The following is a 19,223-nucleotide window of genomic DNA, read 5'->3' as shown; positions in this document are numbered from 1 at the left end:
TTTACCCTGCCCAGAGCTCCCTGGGTTCACCCACTTTACCCTGCCCAGAGCTCCCTGGGTTCACCCACTTTACCCTGCCCAGAGCTCCCTGGGTTCACCCACTTTACCCTGCCCAGAGCTCCCTGGGTTCACCCACTTTACCCTGCCCAGAGCTCCCTGGGACGGGGGTGCTCCACGGGAGGGGCTGCACCTGCCTTCTGGAGAGGAGCAAGGAGACTCTGGAAGAGCTGCCGTCCCCCCGGAGAGTGACCCCCCGGGAGAGACTTTCTGCAGTTCCTGGAATGCAATCTCTGCCCCCAACTTCGCGTCCACCACCTCCCCACATCCCTCCGGTTTTGCTTCATCACCGCTACCAAAGCATCATGTTGATTTGCTCCAAGACAACGCCGACGGGCCGTCCTGTTCCCTGTTGGACCTCTGGGCGACTAGTAGGGTGCTGGGCAGGGTATGGGGGCCTTGGGGCATTGCCAGTTCCGGGGCCTGCGCTGAAAGGCGGCTTCTGCTCAGCACACGCAGTGCCTGGTGTCCGGGAGCAGCTGCGGTGGTCTCCTGACTCCGACCTTGCTTCCAGCCCCCTCTCCACCTGGTCCTCCTGCCAGGCCCTCCCCCACTTCTTTCATTCTCAGCCGGCAACTTTCTGCCGCCTCCTTCGGTTTCCGGGGAAGGGCCATGGGTCCTCTCCCTTGAATTCAGGGAAACCTGGATCTTCCTGATGGCAGCGTGTACCGTGCCTCCTGCAGGAGACCTCCCAGGACTTCCCCTACTGCTCTGTTCTCACCCACTCACCTACCCACCCACTGCTGGGAAGAGACACCCAGACAGCGCCCTCCCCTGGACGCTTCCAGACTGACAGTCTTCCCTGTGGGCTCCCCAGGTCCCAGCTCTTCTCCAAGTCCCTGACCCTGCTTACCTTCTGTCCCCAGGAACGGTCCCCCTCCTTCTTTCTCCTTCCTCCCTGATTCCTCAAGTGTCTGCTGGACTGTCGGCCACTTCCGGGGCTCCCTGGCTATCCCAGAGATCATGGACCTCCCTTGGGAGGCTTTAATCACCGTCTTTATGCACAGATGCCTTTTCCTGCCCCATCAGACAGCGGCTCTCCTGCCCTGCCAGGTCCCAGCCTGGGTCAGTGAAACCATCCACTTTCGCAGGCAGCTAAGTTCAGTTCAGGCCAATGGGGCTCCCCACTTACGTGACCTGGGCAAGTGGGCTGGCTTCGTGGGTCTCAACTTGCTCATCTGTGAAGTGGGGACAAGCGCTGCCTCCTGGGTCTCTGAAGAGGATGAAGGCCTCCGGCAAAGCGTGGGCTCCAGCACTGAGCCTGCACTCAGAGAACGTGGCCTGTGATCAGTGTCCTTTGTGGACACCTGCCCGCAGACTTGTAGTCCTGCGCTGTAGACATGGAGCCCCTGTCTTCTCCAGATGAACAGTTCCTGAAGCAAAGGGCCCAGATCTTTTCACCCTTGGACCTTCAGTTCCAGGAGTCATTGAATGGTACTGAAGCGCATTTCTGGAATGTTCCCAAATTTTGGTGGTAAGGGGGACTGTGGGTAGAGGTGACCGCAGAGTGTTCCGATAGGGCCTTCACACGAGAGGTGACAAGTCCATCCAGCCTTTTCCCATCAGGAGGAGGGACTTCACTGAAGGGGTGACCAGGCATTCATGCTGGTTATCTGCCAAGGCTAGGCCAGCAACGTGAAACCGCAAACCGCTCTTGGCGTGTGAACACCCAGCAAACTGACCAGTGCCTGTCCCATGTGTGAGCTGCTGAGGTTTTCCATGACTTCAGCAGAGACCAACAATATCCTGGGTTCACCAAGAACTTTGGGCCCTTTTCTTGTGAGGACCCCTGGCAATGACCAGACACTGCCAGCAGAGCAGTGGGCACGGAGCGTGAGCAAGTCTGCTGGCGGCGACCCTGCCCTAAAGCAGGTCAGCATTGTCAGTGCTGAGCACACCGTGGGTGCTTAATAAATTGCCCTGAATGGCTGAATGAGTCAATGAGTGAATAAAAGGGCAAAGTAGGGCCATGTGTTTTAACACAACAGTTGTGAGTTTGGTCCCTGATTGTGTCAAAGAGCTTTATTTCTTTCCAGAATTAAGTCTGTGCTCTGCGGTCCCATGGGGAGCTCTGTCTGTTGCTTATTCATTCATTCAGCAAATACTTACTGACCCTCATACCCAACCGTGAACCAGGCTCTGAGCTCCGGGAAGGGGCAGGACGCACCAGCCCAGCCCATCACCAGTAGGGGAGAGGTTCCAGCACAGGAAGGTTGTAGGTGGGGAAGCAGTGTCCGTGGTCCTGACAACTGTCCTCTTGCTTTGAAAATCATTATGGCCTGGTGTTTGCTCCCAGATAGCATTTTGAGTCTTGCCTAGTGTGCTGTTCTCAAGCCTTCGCTGTAAAGATGGGGAGCCCCACAAGGAAAGGGTGGGTTGACTTGGATCGGATTTCTGGCAATTTCCAAATCTCCGGGATAGACCGAACCATCCCTTCCTTCATCAGCCCCTTATGAACGGGGCTGTGGTTCCAAGCATTACTCACATTCTTGCTGGAACACAACCCGACCCCACACTTTCTCTACTCGGTGCCAGGCCTGCCCGGTGAACTCAAGATAGTGTTGGGCTCTGCTGACATCATGGAAAATCTTAGCAGCTCATGCATAGGATACGCACTTGTCAGTTAGCTGGAGAGATGACTGCCCAAAGAAAAAGGTTTGCGGCTTCACGGTGTCCTTCCAAGAGACAAAGGGTTCTCCCCTCTGGCCTCCGAGGAGCATCTTCCCAAGTCCAAGGCCAAGGCTGTGCCCGGGGAGCCCCTGACCCTCCGTGTTCAGAGGTGGGGAGGTGGAGGTCAGGGAGATGCCTCTGTTGGTTCTGGGCCCTTGGGCCCCCGGCTGAGCTACCTGGGTGGGAGGGAGGGCTGGGGAAGCTCTGGCAGCTCGCGAGCTCCTACGGAGTAGAAAGGACAAAAGGCTCCCGCTGGGAACCTGCCTGCCTTCCTGTTGGATCGTTAATCTCTGCGCGGCGAGTGATTTGCATACTGACGGGGCGGGACCTGCCTCTCTCCCTGCCTGTCCCCTGCTCACCTCTCCCTTCTCCTCCCCTGCTCCCACTCCGGGGCAAGCCGCCTGCCCACGGCCACCTTGAGTGGTGCCCTAAAGCCCTCAATTGCGGAGCCCATCACTGTGTCTCCAAAAGGCTCCTGTTAAAACAGTCAAAGCTGCCTCTGGGGGCAAGCAAGACCTTTCCCAGTTGTAGCCGCAGGGAAGAGGGGCTCCTGATGAACAACACTGAGCCTTACCATTTGGGGGTCCTGATAAAAATTCACCCAGGAGGAGGAAAGGGGAAGCCGAGGCCAGGGGCCCCCTCTGAACCCTTCCAGTCCCATACTTAGAGCCGCTCGGAACATTCCAGTCCCAGTTCCGGGTGAGACCTTGCCTGGGCAAAGACCCCACGAGAGACAGCATTTGAATCCAGGTCTGCTGACTCCAAAGCCCACAGGTCACAAGCAGCTACCTGCACCCCAGGGGCATCAGAACAGATGGGGATGGGCCGTGGTGACCAGGGACTGGAGACTATGTCGGCTCCAGAGGTCATGACCTGTAAAGGACCGGCTGGAGGAGCTGGCCAGGTGGCTGAGAAGCTGGTCTCTTCCAGCGGGGCACACCAAACACCCAGAGGCTTCTAGAGCCTCCCAGTTTGCAGGCCAGTCATGCTGGGGGGTGGTAATAGTCATTGGTCAGCGGGGGGGGGGTGGGGGGTGGGGGTGTGGGGGGGCGGTTCCTGATTGAAGGTATCCCTTGGGGGTAAGGCCAGTGTGGGGAGCTTCCAGGGGCTGGGGGAGGGCGGTGCAGGGCCCTCTGGGAGGCCGGGCTCGGTGGGGCCGGGGTGTTCCAGGAGAGAAGTTTCCCAAACCAGAGACCAGGCTGTACAGGGGCCCCACTTGGTGCATTGGCCCATTCTGTCAACGCTGCTCTTGTCTGCGAATCCCTAGCAAGCCTTATCACTGTGGGAAGCCTCCTCCTACTCCATCGTTGGCAAGGGTCTCAGGGTCTTTCGTGGACCCCCCTTCTCCCTTGGGCCTCTGCCCTCAGGCTCTTCTTCTGAGACCACACACCGCCCTGAGTGTATGGCTCAGCCCCGCGGAATGGGGCGGGGCGGGGGGAGACAAGAGTGTCCAAGGAAAGGCTTGGCTTTCCCTTTCCCCCGATGGTGAGTGATATAGCATAGGACTAAGGGCAGGCGGCGGGAGCAGTCTGTTCCACGTGTGGCCAACAAGGACATGCGGCATCTGTAGGAATTTAAAAACAAGTAATAAAACCAGCAAAGCCTGGTCTGCGTTTCTTCTTCTTCTTCTTTTTTTGGTCAGCTTTTTGCCAACATCATGCACCCGCAGTTCCCGACGGTGTCCCTGAAGGATGTTTTCGTTGGTCTCAGTTCTAAACAATTGTTGTTGCTGTTGAGTTTTTTTTTTTTTTAAGATTTATTTATTCATTTGACAGACAGAAATCACAAGGAGGCAGAAAGAGGAGGAAGCAGGCTCCCCACCGAGCAGAGAGCCCGATGCGGGGCTTGATCCCAGGATCCTGGGATCATGATCCTAGCGGAGGGCAGAGGCTTTAACCCACTGAGCCACCCAGGAGCCCTGATGTTGAGTTTTAAGAACACCTGTGTAAGAGGCAAATTAGCCCGTTTCTATTACTTAACCTTTGATAAACCTCTCATTCTTCAGGGGAGTCAGTTTGGGCCCCTCCACGCCCCTCTGCGTTGTGCTGCTGGCTTCCAGCACTGGGACGACCGCTTGGGGTCCTTTGGGGGGAGGTACCTGTGGCTCCTAAGTGTCCCAAATCATTCACGATGGCTCTGGGGGCAGGTTGCCTGTCCAACACTCCCGCCCCCAGAATGGCTTCGTCCTGCATTGGAACAGCAGGTTTGGAATGAACCATGGTGGCCCTGGGTTTGCAGGGATGAAGACGCAGAACTTGACTCAGAACTGACTTGACTCCGTCCTTCTGTGTGACTCCGTATCGTTTCTGTTTGTTCAAAATTTAAAACAGTGACATGGGGCGCCTGGGTGGCTCAGTCCATTAAGGGTCTGCCTTCAGCTCAGGTCATGATCCCGGGGTCCTGGGATCCCCTCAGTGGGGGGCCTGCTTCTCCCTCTCCCTCTGCCGGCTGCTCCCCTGCTTGTATTCCCTCTCTCACTATCTCTCTCTCTCTGTCAAATAAATAAAATCTTAAAAATACAAAACAAAACAGTAACACAGTCCGGACTGTGATGAGAAGTTATTTACGTCTGGCAAGTGCCTGTTTCAGTTCACACATGAAAAGACTGTACTGAATGTGAATGATCTTTTTAAGGTGACAATTTATTCTTCTTTAAAAAAAAAAATGATTGTTTTAAATCACAAATCAGGAAAAGAACGGCCAGTACACATCTGATTGCTGTATGAGTTTCCCGCAGCTGCTTTAACATATTGCCCCACGTTTCGTGGCTTACTACAATGCACACCTGTTACCTTTGAGCTCTGGAAGCCGGTGGTCTGAGCTGGGCGTTCTCACCGGGTCAGAACCGAGGTGTGAGCAGGGCTGCGCTCCCTGCAGGGGCTCCAGAGGCGGGGAGCCCGTGCCCAAACCTTCTTCCCAGTTTCCAGGGCCTGCTGCGTGCCTTAAGGTTATGCTCGAGGCCCCTTCCTACATCTTCAAAGCCCTTCACTCTCCTTTGTTCTTATACTCTCCTCTCTCAACTCCGCCTCTGCCTCCCTCTTAGAAGGACGCATGCAATTACTTTTAGGGTTCCCCTGCATAATCCAGCATAATCTCCCCACTGCCTATGTGATGTATGCAGCACGCTGGTCCACGATTCTGCAAGGAGCACACAGACGTTCCCCGGGCTTCTGGACTTTCTGTCGTAGTATCTGTCTCACCCGCAGAAGGCAGCCTCCTTGAGGGCAGGCACTTCTGCTGGTAATTAGACTCTACCTGGGAGGAGGGCACGGCCTTGGCCACCTGTGATGAAAGCAGCTCAGGTCCTGTGGGCTGCATCTTTGAGAGGCAAGAATGCGGAGTTGTGGCTCTCCGGGGACAAAGGTCCCCGCAGACCATGGAAACGGATTTTCTCGCCTCCATGTTGTTTATTGGGGCGATGCCATTGTGTCGCCTGCGCTGTTTGCTTAAAGTCTTGGAATTCAGTGTCTGTTGTGGATCTGAGCTGTATTTCGCAACTCCATATGGAAGGTGTAAAGATGATCCTTCGATGGTCATTCCTCATTTGGCCAAGGCACGTATTAGGTACCGTGAAATCTAACGGGACAGAAACCTGCCCTGAGAAGACTTTTCCCCAAATCACTGGATATGAAAACCCTCCACTCGGCCCTCAGGGTTTACCCTGACTTCCAATGCCCCTCCTTCCCCAAGCCCTCCACGGGGCACGCGGCCCCAGGCCTCCTTGGATCCCACCCTGCCCCGCTCTCTGTAGGGACGGGGAGGCAGAGGGACTAGAGAGGCCGACCCTCAGGGTCACAGCACACAGCATCTCCATCTTCAGGCAGACCCCAGTCCCCGGCAGAGTCAGCCTCCTGCTTGAGATGACCTGGGAGGTCTTCCTGGTTCTCCTCTGACCCTGCCGAAAGGGATCGGGCTTTCTTGATTCAGTTCAGAATCGCAGAGCCACAGCATCATGTCCTCTTACGGAGGCGGGCAATCTTGGTGGTGGTGGTGGGGGCGTGCGGAAAGGAAGAGAGGCCCAGACGGAAACCCCCGGGTTCCTGAAAGACAAGCCCAAGACAAGAAACAGATGAGAGGAAATGATGGGAAGCAACAAGCCCCCCAAACCCCCCTGAAATGGACATAAATTCAGGCTGAGATCCCCTCCTGGTGTTCTGATGACGCGGAGCACAGGAACAAAGCTAAGGGAGATTTTTAAAAATGTCATCGCCAGGCTCCTCAGTGGAGTTACAGCTTTGTTATTTATTAGGTGCCCCCGGGAATGTATCACGCCTTCTGTTCAGCAGTGCGGGAGCACTCGCCGCCCGGCCGTCCCGCTGGGTTCCGCACCAGGGCACTGCGTCAGTTTGAGGCCCGCTTTGCGGAGGTGCCCGCCGTGTGAGGACATTTTTTTTTTTTTTTTTTTTTTAGATGTCCTGTAGGATCATGGCAGATTTGCAAGACAGAGGCAGGAAGGCTGAGATGCGGGGTGGGGGGAATGGTGCGTGGTGCCAGCCCCCACCTGCTGAGATCAGGATCTTTGGAGCCATGGCCTGTCCACAAGCGACACCCCCCTGGGCACGGTGGGAATCTGCTTGTGTATCTGTGAACAAAAAACCCCAAAGCCCAAAAAAGCCCAAAACTAAAAAAACAAGAGCCCCAGTGTGTGCGTCCCGGTAGCAAATGTTGCCGCAGAGCCTGAGCCCAGCGTCCCCCAGTCTCTGGTGGCTCCTCCGTGTCCTCGGGGGCGAGAGCCACGGCGCGGGCTGGCCAATCTGGGCAGCCACATCCCGGCCATATTTCACCTTTACGCCTGCTGGGCCGCCTTCTGCTTTCAGAAAGGGGAAATTCAGACATCAATCTGAGCTTTCCAAGAAGTTTCAGTTCCACATTTGCAGCCCGAAAGGAGGCACCCTGACAGCTTTGGCCCAGATGACGACATCCAGAGGATGTATGAGGCTGACAACGCCACTGCTCTTGGCCACGGCTTCCGGGCTACCTGGGGGCTCCTATTTCCCAGGGGATCCTTTCTTCTTCTTCTTCTTTTTAAAAAATATCTTACTTATTTATTTGACACACACACACACACAGATCACAAGTAGGCAGAGAGGCAGGCAGAGGGGGTAGAGGAAGCAGGCTCCCCGCTGAGCAGAGAGCCGATGCTTGATCCCAGGACCCTGAGATCATGACCTGAGCCAAAGGCAGAGGCTTTCTTCTTTCAAATTTGACCTTTTAAGCAAAGCTTTGGCACTTGGTCGTTGGAAGGCTGCCCTTCCCAAGAAACCGCCTCGCCCACGATACATGGTACAGTACAGACGACAGAGTGGCCATGCAAACCTGACTCTAAGAAATATTCTGTTTAATTGATTTTCTAAAAAAAATCTATTATGTGTCTGTGGGCCTGTCTATTGATCAGCAGCCCCGCAGAAGTAATGAAGAAGCTTTGTGATCAATAAGGCCAAAGTGTATCTTACCCCGAATCTGCTCTGCCCGCCCCCTGGGGACGCGACTGCGGGATTCCCCAGAAGGTCGGTTGTAGGGAGTGGGAGCAGCCTTGTCTGTGAGGGCCTAGATTTATTTCTTTTGGCATCAACATAACAAATGAGACCCTGACGGCTCTCCTTGCTCTGAAAGCCAGGAATATATCACAGCAGACGTTGTGAAACACGCACGAACACAATCTGCAAAAAGAAAAAAGAGGGGACGCCTGGGTGGCTCAGTGGGTTAAGCCTCTGCCTTCAGCTCAGGACATGTCCTCGGGGTCCTGGGATCGAGCCTCGCATCAGGCTCTTTGCTCGGTGGGGAGCCTGCTTCTGTCTGTCTTTGTGCCTACCTGTGAGCTCTCTCTCTGTCAAATAAATAAAATCTTTAAAAAAAAAAAAAAAGGAAAGAAAAATCCAGCATCTTTAAGCTTAGTGCCTTAATTCCTTCCCCACACTTAATTAGGATAACATTTTACTCCTCAGCTCTTAAGCTGGTTTTCTTTTGCATTCGCTGCCCTGACGGGTTTTACAAGTCTTAGAAGGTTTTTCTATGTCCCTCGTGAATGCCAGGTGCAGGCAGGTGCGATTCCAGGCTGATCCTTCCCGGTAGAGAGTGACATTGCTATCTTACCCTCCCCCAAATAATAATGCTGAAAGAGATAAGACACCTGCAGTAACACACAAACGGAGGGCAGTCGGAAATACTGCAGACACCACCGGGCAGCATTTAGCTACAGAAAGAACTTCCTGGACCTGATAAATAATCTTGGTTGCTGTTAATTTCAGAGTTTATCATTTGCATTTTGCCCTTAAAGCAGAGGACACTGCCTGAGGCAGGTTCTGATCAGATGCTGGCCATGATCAGATGCTGGGCAAACTCCGCTCACTGTTTTGAGCAGATTTAGGGACGAGTTGTCCACAGGGCTAGCGGGGTGCTTCCTGACCACCGCCCCCTCCAGCGAAGTGGGCGGGTGCGGCTGGATGCAACCTTACGTGGTGCAAAGGGAGGCTCTCAAGGTCAGCAGGGACCACATCTCGGACCACATTTGCCCGAGGGCACCGGGGAGCCACAGAGAGATTTTTACAAGGGGAGAGAAGTGGCCAGATGGTCACTTTACAGCCATTACCGGCTGCCGGGGAGAATGGCCGTTCTCGGCTCCCTCTGTGGGCGCGCACGGAAAGGAGGATGTGATGGTGATGATAACAGCTAGCACCTACAACAGACCAAGCTCTGCTCCAAGTTTTATACGTGGCCACTCATTTCGGACAGCGACCCTCTCAGGGAGAACCTGCTACCCTCCCACTTTACAGATGAGGACACAGGGGCACGCAGAGGGTCCCACACAACAGGTGGGCATCTCACAAGCGGCCCTGCCCTGGTCAGGTGTGGGCTTGTGTCCCTCCTCTCTCAGCCCCCCAGGAATGCACGCCCGACAGGAAGCCCCTGAGGGAGGATCCCTTTCTTAGAGGGATAAGGACCCTGACTTCGTTCAGATTCGTATTCTAAAAAGCAAATCAGGGGTGCCTGGGTGGCTCAGTGGGTTAAAGCCTCTGCCTTTGGCTCAGATCTGGTCTCAGGGTCCTGGGATGGAGCCCTGCATCAGGCTCTCTGCTCAGCAGGGAGCCTGCTTCCTCCTCTCTCCCTGTCTGCCTCTCTGACTACTTGTAATCCCTGTCTATCAAATAAATAAATAAAATCTTAAAAAAAAAAAAAGCAAATCATTTGGGAGGATGGAATTATTAGTAAATGATTGCATGGGCACATCTTCCAGTGGGTTAAGAGGAACCAGTGTCTTTTGGTTCCAAAGCCCAGGCTGGAGCACGGTCCAGGGGAGGAAGAGGCTGTAACCACCCCGGGAGCCACAGCGCCTGCTGTGATGTGGTGAGGGACATGGAGGAGGCTGTGCCCAGGGGTCCAGCCAGAGTGACCTGGGTGATGGTGATGCCTTGCAGAGAGGCAGATGCCTGCCTGTGGAGGGGTTCGCGGGCCGTCACCTCACATGTTCCCCGGGTACCTCCTCTGTGTTGCTCGCCTCTGTGTGAGGCACCCGGACACGGCAGTGACACTCTGGGGACATGGCTTTCAGAGCCGGCATGCCAGTGGGGAGCACACGTGTCCACAGCAGGGGACAGAGAAAGCAGAGCTGAGCTGAGCAGAGCAGGAGGGATGACGATGATGAGTTCAAAGAGAATTCCCGCTGCTTCTTACGGGAGCTCCGTGCGCCCATCCGTGCCACGCACGGGAAGGCCTGTGTGCAAAGGAACAGAAAGCCTCTGCACCGAACACCAAGTAACCCTTACAACCAGCTCAAGGGGAGGCACCCTGGGAGGCTGGCCAGTCCCCAGCCGTCAATCAGACAGCTCCCAGGCTGGGAGAATTAGCTCTGAACCCCCGGGGAAGGGAGGCAAGAGCCCAGAATGGAAGGACAGGTGTCTTCTCCCTTGCACACCTGCCTCAGCGCGTGGAGGTGGATTCTCAGGTGGGTGGTCTCCGTCCCCCACCTGGCTCTGCTCCAAGCCATGGAAAACCCTGCGGTTCATTCATGCTTCCGTCTGGGTGACAAGGCTTGGGAGGTAATTCGTTAACTCGGTAGCCCCAAGTGGCTCCGGGACCAGAGGTTATCGGTAGACCGTGCGGTACAGTTGCCCAGGATGCTTTAAAACCACGGAAGGGAAGCTGGGCCATCCCAGACACGCGAGGTCCGTAGGGGTGGCCTGGGTCTCGGTGGCTTTGCCGTCCCCAAGCCGCTCTCCTGTGTAGCCGGCCGGAGCTGAGGCCCTGGGGTGAAGCCTTCCCTGGGCTTGGACGCTGTGGCCCTCGGGATTGCCTGGCAGCTCTCTGAGCACCAAAACAGAAGACGCAGGTGGAAGGCTCAGGGAGAGAGAGGCAAGAGGACTGGGGGCGGGGACACCTCAGGGACAAATTCTTTTTCCTTCCACTTTGGTGAGAGAAGGACCACAGGCTGGGCCCCTTTTGTGGTTGAGAACCTCCTATGTGCCGGGGCACGGAGAAGGTGCTCAGCGACTGTGCCGGTGAAGACGGGTGGATGGTGACCGGTGAGGGGTTGGGGGTGGGGGGAGGGGAGGGATAGGGTGGACATGGGGGTGGGAAGTGGGGATGGGAGGGCTGGGTGGAGGTGAGCGGGGCGGGGGCGGGGGAGGGGGTCTGGCTCCTTAGGCTCCTTCTGGGTGAAGCTTTCAGGCGGTGTGGTGAGTGGGGCAGGGTTGGGGCTGAGGAAGTGGGGCCATCTATTCGCTCGGGCCTTGGTTTCACAGGAAACGCTCATGAAAAATGAAGACCGTGTCGGTATAAAATTAGAGTTTTGATGGAGAGCCAGCCTTGAACACAATTTGTCTCCGGTTCTTTAACTGAGAAGCTAAAAGAATCTCAGGGTCCACAGGGAACCTTTAAGATTTCGAGTTTCCCATTCAGCTTTCCAGGTGAAATCCTATCCAAGCGTGGCCGGCTCCCAGCTCTGGAGTTCAGCGCTCTCCCCGCTCTCCCCGTGGGCTTCCTGGTCAGGACCCCACGCAGCCTCTCCTTATCTTGGCCTCTGTGTGGGAGCCCGGGGTGTCCTGCTCTGACCGTGAGCCGCCACCCCCCACTTCCGTCCTCCCTTCCCGGCCGGGCCCCTTCCTCCTGAAAGCCCTCCCAGTCCACTGTCTTATGCTGGTTCTCAAAAGCGGGAAAAGGAAGAGAATAGGGGGTGCTGAGTTTTTCCCAAAATGCGGCAACTGGTCCTTTAAAGAGCTACCCGCTATTATGCGATTATATCCTCCCCACGTTTTGGGGTTAAGAAGTCCCTTATTTTATCAAACGACTGTGACATAGGCCGGCACGTGCTTTAAACGTTGCTTCTCTAACTTTCCTGTCCTGACGTTTCGCTATGCGGAGCCATCCACGGGACGTGTCCAGGCGGAGGATGCTGCGGAGAGGGGCTTCCAGGCGGGGGGACAGAATCAGGAGGGAGGGCCAGAGAACCCCAGGAACCCCAGGAACCCTCTCTACTCACCTGGGCATGGAGACGGCATTCGTTCGACAAACGTGGCGTGAGTCCCTGATGCATGAGAGATAGCGGATAAGGTTCCGGGGAGAAGGCATGTGGGGGTGCTGAGACTAAAGTCACCAAGAGCTTTGAGAGGGCGGAACTGCCCACGTCCCATGCCCCCGCCTCCCCCAAGTCACGGCGTTGCTGGGCTGGTAATTGGAGCTCCTTTCTGCTAAACCGGATGAGCCCTGGCTAGCGTCATTGCCCAGGACGGACCCACGACGGTACGGCTGTGCGTGCGTTTTACAGGGAAGCAAGACGGTGAGCACTTGAGCGGTGTTGTCTGTGTGTGTGTTGGCTTCAGGCTGGTGGTGAACAGGCAAGCAGTGCTGCTCAGGTGTGGGAGTAGGTGTGTCGCTTTGCATCCTTAGAACTGGCTGCCGTCCTGGTTTTTTCTCATGGCTGGTCCTTGTGTGTGCGTATGTGTGTGTGGGGGGGGGGGGGGGACGAGAGCGAGGGGGAATGGATGGCCCTCCTGGGATAGAGAACACTTCCTAGCTGGGTCATATGATCCATTCTCTTCTGGCCCGAGTTGCTAGTGCCATCTGCCAAAAGAAAAATCAGAATGAAAAAGGGTTTCCTGGTAGAAAAGAAAACCATTTTTGGAGACGTGTCATGAAGTTTAAGATTTGGTGCCCTGGGGTGCCTGGGGGGGGGGGCTCAGTCACTTAAGCATCCAACCCTTGATCTCAGCTCAGGTCTTGATCTCAGCGTCGTGGGTTCAAGCCCTGAGCTGGCTTCCATGCCTGGTGTGAAGCTCATTTAAAAAAAAAAAAAAAAAAGGAAGCTTTTGTGCCCTGGTCCTGAGGTGGGCTGAGGCGTGGGGTTTGGGCATGCAGATGTGGCGGCTGCTGGGCCACGTGCTGGGGCAGGGGACACGGCTCTCCTGGGAGCCCTCTGGGTGGGGGGGGGTGGATGTTGTCCAGTGTTTCTGCTGCAGGAGTATCCCACAGGATACTGAGGGCGCCCCCACTTCTGCCCACCCTTCCTGGGCCCGGTGGGCTCCTGCTCACCCTTCAGCTCCTGGCCTTCCCTGCCCCCTAACCCGGGAAGCCTGTCTTCCATACCCGCGCTCGCGGCATCCTCTTGTCGGCTTCGGGCGCCTGTCACCACTGATTCTCCCGGCTCGTCAGTCTGCTTGTTTGCCCCCCTCTGCTCAGTGGGACTGTGCACCTGCGGGCCGGTACGGGTAGCTGCTTCCTGAGCGGTCTGTCCTAGTCAGTTCTCTCTGGATCCTAGAAGTGGTGACAGTTTTAGCTGTGTCTTGCAGGGGAGGCAACAGACCTCTGGCGGGGAGTCGCCCGCCTGTGGCCACCCACGTGGGATGTGGAGGGCCTGGCACTTGATCCCATGTCTCCTGACTCCGTCCCGACCCCATGCACACGCCTGTCTCCTGTTCTAAGACCTGGGGACACAGAGGGGTCCGATTCCCAAATACTGCCGCAGAGCAGACGCCCATCGAGAGATTGCTGGAGCGTTGAACCCGCTGCGGACAGCACCCCTTCAGCCGGGCCCCCACCCAGCTGGAGGAGGGATGTGACTCCCACGGTCTGTCCCGGCCACCGGCAGGAGGGGACCGGCAGGGTCTTGCCCTGGAGACTCCCCTGGCTACCCGCCGTCCCCTTCCTTCCTCCTTTGGCACAGTGGCTTGACCAGGGGGTCCTTGCCTTGCCGCCTGGCGTCCAGTTGAAGGATCTCCTTATTTGGGGGCTTAACAAAGACTCAGATGGCCCTTCAGCAGCCCTGGTCTGGAGGCCTGAACTCCCTGCTGGGAGAGGACAGTCTCAGAGGTTGTCCTTGTATTAACACGCAGTCTCCAGGAGCGGGTGGGGCACAGCCCCGTCAGGGTGATGAAAGCGCGGTCCTGGGGGGGGGGACGATTGGGGGACACAGCTGGCTGAGTGTCCGACTCTTGGCTTCAGCTCACAGGGTGGTGAGATCCAGGCCCAAGTCCTTGGGGCTCTGTGCTCAGCAGGGCGTCTGCGTGTGATGATTTCTCTTCCTCTCCTTCTGCCCCTCCCCCCAACTGGTTCGTGCCCGCGTGCACGCGCGCTCTCTCGCTCTTTAAAATAAATGAATACATCTTCAAAAACAAAAAGCCCTCTCCCCGTGGCTGCCAGGGCCCCCCAGTCGGCAGCCGGGGAACAGGAGCCTCCAGCCTCTTAACCACCTCTTTCCGGCGATTGCCAGGAGACCCAGGGGTTGTGGGGTCAGGACTGGGGGGTGGCGGGGGCGCAGGAAGCCCTAGGAGGGGCTCTGGGTGGCTGCTGGGTCCCAGGCACTCATGTTATAAAGAGAAAAGTCTATGGGAAAGCAGCAACAGAGCATGGAGGGGAAAGACTTTCCCTGCCCAGCGGGGAACTGAGCCAGGACATCTTTGAGGATGAGGGTCTGGGCGAGGAGAGAAGCGGGAGGTCTTTCCCAGCCAGCGTCCAGGAGCTGTCTCCAGGCCACATCTGAGTGGCGCCGGGGGTGAGACCTGGGCGCGCATGTTGGTTGTGTGGTCCCTGCCTCTTCTCGTGGGGTCGGCTGCCTGTGCAGCCCGCGGTGGTGTGAGGGGCGAGCCCCAGGCCAGGGGCTCCGTGTGCTTGGCCTCATTTCCACCTCTCTCTGCACTTCATTTACACTCGGAACCCAGATGACCAGAGGGGTTAAGACGCTTGCTCTGGGATGCATAGCTGGGGGGTTTGGACTCCGTTCTGTTGGCCTCCTGGGCTCCTGACTCTGTGCGGGATATTCAAGGCTGAGCACGCCGGCCTCTGCGTCCGCCAGCCTTGCTTCCAATTTTCCTTCCTTCACTTCCAAGAGCTGTGACTCGGGATCTACCAGAATCCATCTTCTGCTCCAAAAAACCAAGGGAAATACCAGTCCATTCTTCTTGAGGTGGTAGTGAGGATCAAACACACGAATACACGTGAAAACCACAGCAAAGGCGCACGCTTTTATCTGTCCAGCTGGTTAGGTCCGGGAATGAATTCTCCATCAAAATTGTCTTCAAACAGAGGGGACGTATCCAGATGAACTTAGGCGTCACCACTCCTGCTCCTGTACCCCATACCCATCTAGTCACACACATATACATAGATTTTTACACACACACACACACACCACGTACACATGTATGCGACCCGTACATACGTATCTACTCATATACACATAAATGCAAGTCTATCTAAGCACCGCAGACATGTATTTATATGATGCATATATATTTATATCTCTCTGTCCCGCGTCTATTCCTCTCTATGTATACACACACACACACACGCTTTCCCTTTGCTTTCCTTTTCTTGGCCGCAAAGTTGGAGGTTCCTTCCTCCTCCCTGGAAGTGATGGCATCATAACAATTCCTGAAGCTACATTTTCCACAAAGAGAAATCAGCCCGGTCCCTGCCAGTGGGAGAGGCGGCCTGTCTCCTCTGTTGTCACAAGCCAGCGGCTAAGGGAAGCCTCGTCAGTCCACAGCCCCGGGCTCATCTTCCCCTTCCTCCAAGAGAAAAATGAAAGCCCGATGTCTGACACCTCGAACCAGCAGACGGGCGGGGGGGCCAGGGAGACCCCCGGAGCCTGACCCTCACCTATAAGGCTTAAAAATATGATAATGCAATTAGCAGCCTCGGCAGCCTAATGAGGTCTCTCTAAAATGCTGGTAAAATACTACTCTGGGATAATGCTTAAGAACCTCTTCAAACTTTCCGAAATGAGAAGTGCGTCCTTATGGAGAAAACGCCAATCTAGTCTCCTTTCTTCAAGGTTCAAGATTAATCAGGGGCTTATTTAGTGCATGAATGACGAAACAAATGAACTCTTGGATCACAAAGCATTGAAACCAATTTTTTAATCATTTTTTTTTTTTTTTTACAATTACATTCCTATCATAAAAGTCTTCATTAGACGTTGTCACTGGCACTTATTGTGTTAGGGAAGTGTTACCACCATGGGCTTTTGACAAGACTGCGTTTCCTTCCCATTAAAGAGGGCTCTTGTAACAAAAGCCTTTTCTTTCTTCCTAGCAGCTAAGGGCTGGGGCTTGGAAGGCTCGGTTAAGCTCTGGGGGAATTCAGCTCCCTGCGTGTTCTCCTCAGCCTGAGTACACCTGCTTTCTCTGGAGACACGGCCTCTTCCCAAACAGGACCGACCGGCAAGGGGCAGGGGACTCCCTGGACTGTGTGTTCATTTACACGGCCCCTTGCGATGACAAGGCAGGCACAGAGAGCAAAGTGAACCCTGCGTTCCTCTTTCCCCTCCTCCCTGCAAACGACCATTGAGTGAAAGCCGATCTGCACAGCCACCTGCTCCCACCAACCCACCCGTTGCCTTCATTTGGTAGGTGCTTATGGTTCACCTCCTAGTGCTGTGCCCTGTTAGGGGCCGGGGACACAGCAGTGAGTCCTGGACGCTGCTTTGCCTGTCTCCTTCCGGTGGAGCCCCCCAGCTCGATCCGCAGAGGCCAGCTGGCCCACTGGGTGCACAGCCCCACATGTGTGTCCTTGGTCGGCCACGAGGGGCTTTCCAGCCCTGGCCAGCTCTGAGCTGAATGAGGCAGACAAAAAACCAATAAAAGAAGTCTGAACCACACTCTCCACTGCCCTGAGTTCATGCCTCACCTAAGGCAGCTGCTGGAAATCCGGCCAACTCGACATGTTGGCTCAAAGAAGGTCACGATTGCTGCTGTTATAAACATGTGGGCTGTGGGAACCTGCTCAAGGGAGCACATACCCATCTGCGGTTGGCACATGGTCCTTGGCTTAGCTTAGTGTGAACTTGTTCCTTAACATCTCTGGACTTCTGTATGCTCATTGGTAAGATAGGGTAAAAAGCTTTATTATGTAAATTACATTAAAAAAAAAGATTTTATTTCTTTATCAGAGAGAGAGAGGGAGAGAGAGTGAGCACAGGCAGACAGAATGGCAGGCAGAGGCAGAGGGAGAAGCAGGCTCCCTGCCGAGCAAGGAGCCCGATGTGGGACTCGATCCCAGGACGCCAGGATCATGACATGAGCTGAAGGCAGCTGCTTAACCAACTGAGCCACCCAGGTGTCCCTAGATTACATTTTTAAAAAAGATTTTATTTTATTTATTTGACAGAGAGAGACACAGCGAGAGAGGGAACACAGCAGAGGGAGTGCGAGAGGGACAAGAGTCGGATGTGGGTCTGGATCCCAGGACCCTGGAATCATCACCTGAGCCGAAGGTAGATGCTTAACGACTGAGCTACCCAGGCGCCCCTAGATTACATTTTTATTTATGTAACTAAAGCTGCGCTTTCTCGTGTACTTTCTATGGACACAGCATTGGGTTAGATACTCTCCTATCTAGGACTTCATTTATTCATTGCAGAAGGAAAGGGAAGGGAGACTGTCTTTACCTCTGTTTTACATACGAGAAAGCTCTTGCTGAAGTTGGAGCATATGTCGGGTCTCCCGCGGCTAACAAGGGCTCCAGCTGGATTCAGACCCGGGGTTTTGACTCCCGACCCCGCACTCACTCGTAATCACCGTCATCCTTGCTCTTCAACACCTGCAACAGCCGTGGGTACACAGAAGGCTTTCCGCGAGAGTGGCCGCTGTCCCTCCCAAGTGCTGACACGGTAGGTAAAGGTGACGCCTGCCGCGGAACCCCGCCACAGGCCAATCATGACCGGAAGCGACCCACGTAACTTGCAGACATCACGGCCCTGAGCCTTGGTCTTGAGTGCCATGAGTGGGACAACATGAGGGCTTCCTGAGTGGGTCCCCGGTGCCCTGGGCCTGGGAACAGATGACAGAGGGGGGCCGAGTGCACGGCCTGAGCTGGACTGAAGTGTGGTTTCGAGGCACATTCCCAGATGAGCAGAGGCACGCTCACCCCATTCCATTCTCTTCCTTGGGGCAGGGAGTCGTCCTATGTCTGCTCCAAACTAGACAATTCACCCTCGGTACTGCATCCACCCTCAACCTCCACCCCTCACAGCTAAAGGCAGTGGGGGAGGGTACGGGAGATGGGGGGCAGTTGCACTCTGGCCTCACCCCACAATCAGGATGGAGCACTCCCTGGGGCTTTGGGGGGATGCATTTCGGGCACCACCCTGGAGCTGGAGCTGGCTATGGAAAAGGAAGTAGTCATGACCTGAGCCCCAGGAAACGTGGCATCCGGAGGGTTGCTCAGGCCTGTGGTGGGTGGGCCTCCCCCTGCCTTCTACGAAGTCCTACTCGCTGCCCCATTGCCAGAGCACCCTGTCCTTGATGGACACGAAGGAGACGGTGGCCTTCAGAGCACCCGCCCGGAGGGCTGCTGTGGGCTCAGCTACCAGATGATGATGGGGGTTCAGAAAGAGAGAGCTTGGATTTGCATCCACTTTGCATCTCATTTGCATAGGACCAGAGCCTGCCAAGCCCATCCCTCTTGCTCATCCTCTTGTGGGGATAACAGCGGGGGATGCGGGGAGGAAGGGGGGGCTCCAGCCCGAGGAGGACGGGGTCCTTGCCTGGGGCTGCAGTGGCAGGACTGGCTGTCCTGAGGCCTAGCATTCCCTGGAAGACCTGCCAGTGGCAGGAAGTTCTTCCTTTTCTGGGGGGTCATTTTCTCTCTTAAGCCAAGAACTCACTGTGTTAAGGAAGTGGCCCTTGTGGCTTAATGTCTGTTTGGGTCACTCAGTTTCTGCTGCTGTTCATTGCACAGGGGTCCTGAGTGCTCTAGAAAAGTGGGGAAAACTTTGTCCTGGGTTTGAATGAAATTCTTTCTTCTCTAGAAAATTCTTTCATTACCATCACTCTAGGTGACCGAAGGCTCTGCCGGCCTCTTCCTGGGCCAGGCTGGTGGGCCTGCCCCACCCCCCGGGGCATGTCAGGCCAAGCTCAGGGTCTGGGGGCCTCGAGGAGCCCCCTGGGACCTGCCCTAGAGGGTCTGAAGCCTTTACTCTTTGTGGGTTTGGAAGGCAGAGGGACTGGGACAGAATCACAGGTCTGGTTTGACGGTGCCCACCCCTTGGGTCTCCTGTCCTGACA

The sequence above is a fragment of the Mustela nivalis genome (assembly GCF_964662115.1).
Source record: "Mustela nivalis genome assembly, chromosome: 17".
Lineage (NCBI taxonomy): Eukaryota > Metazoa > Chordata > Mammalia > Carnivora > Mustelidae > Mustela > Mustela nivalis.
This window is presented reverse-complemented; position numbering follows the sequence as displayed.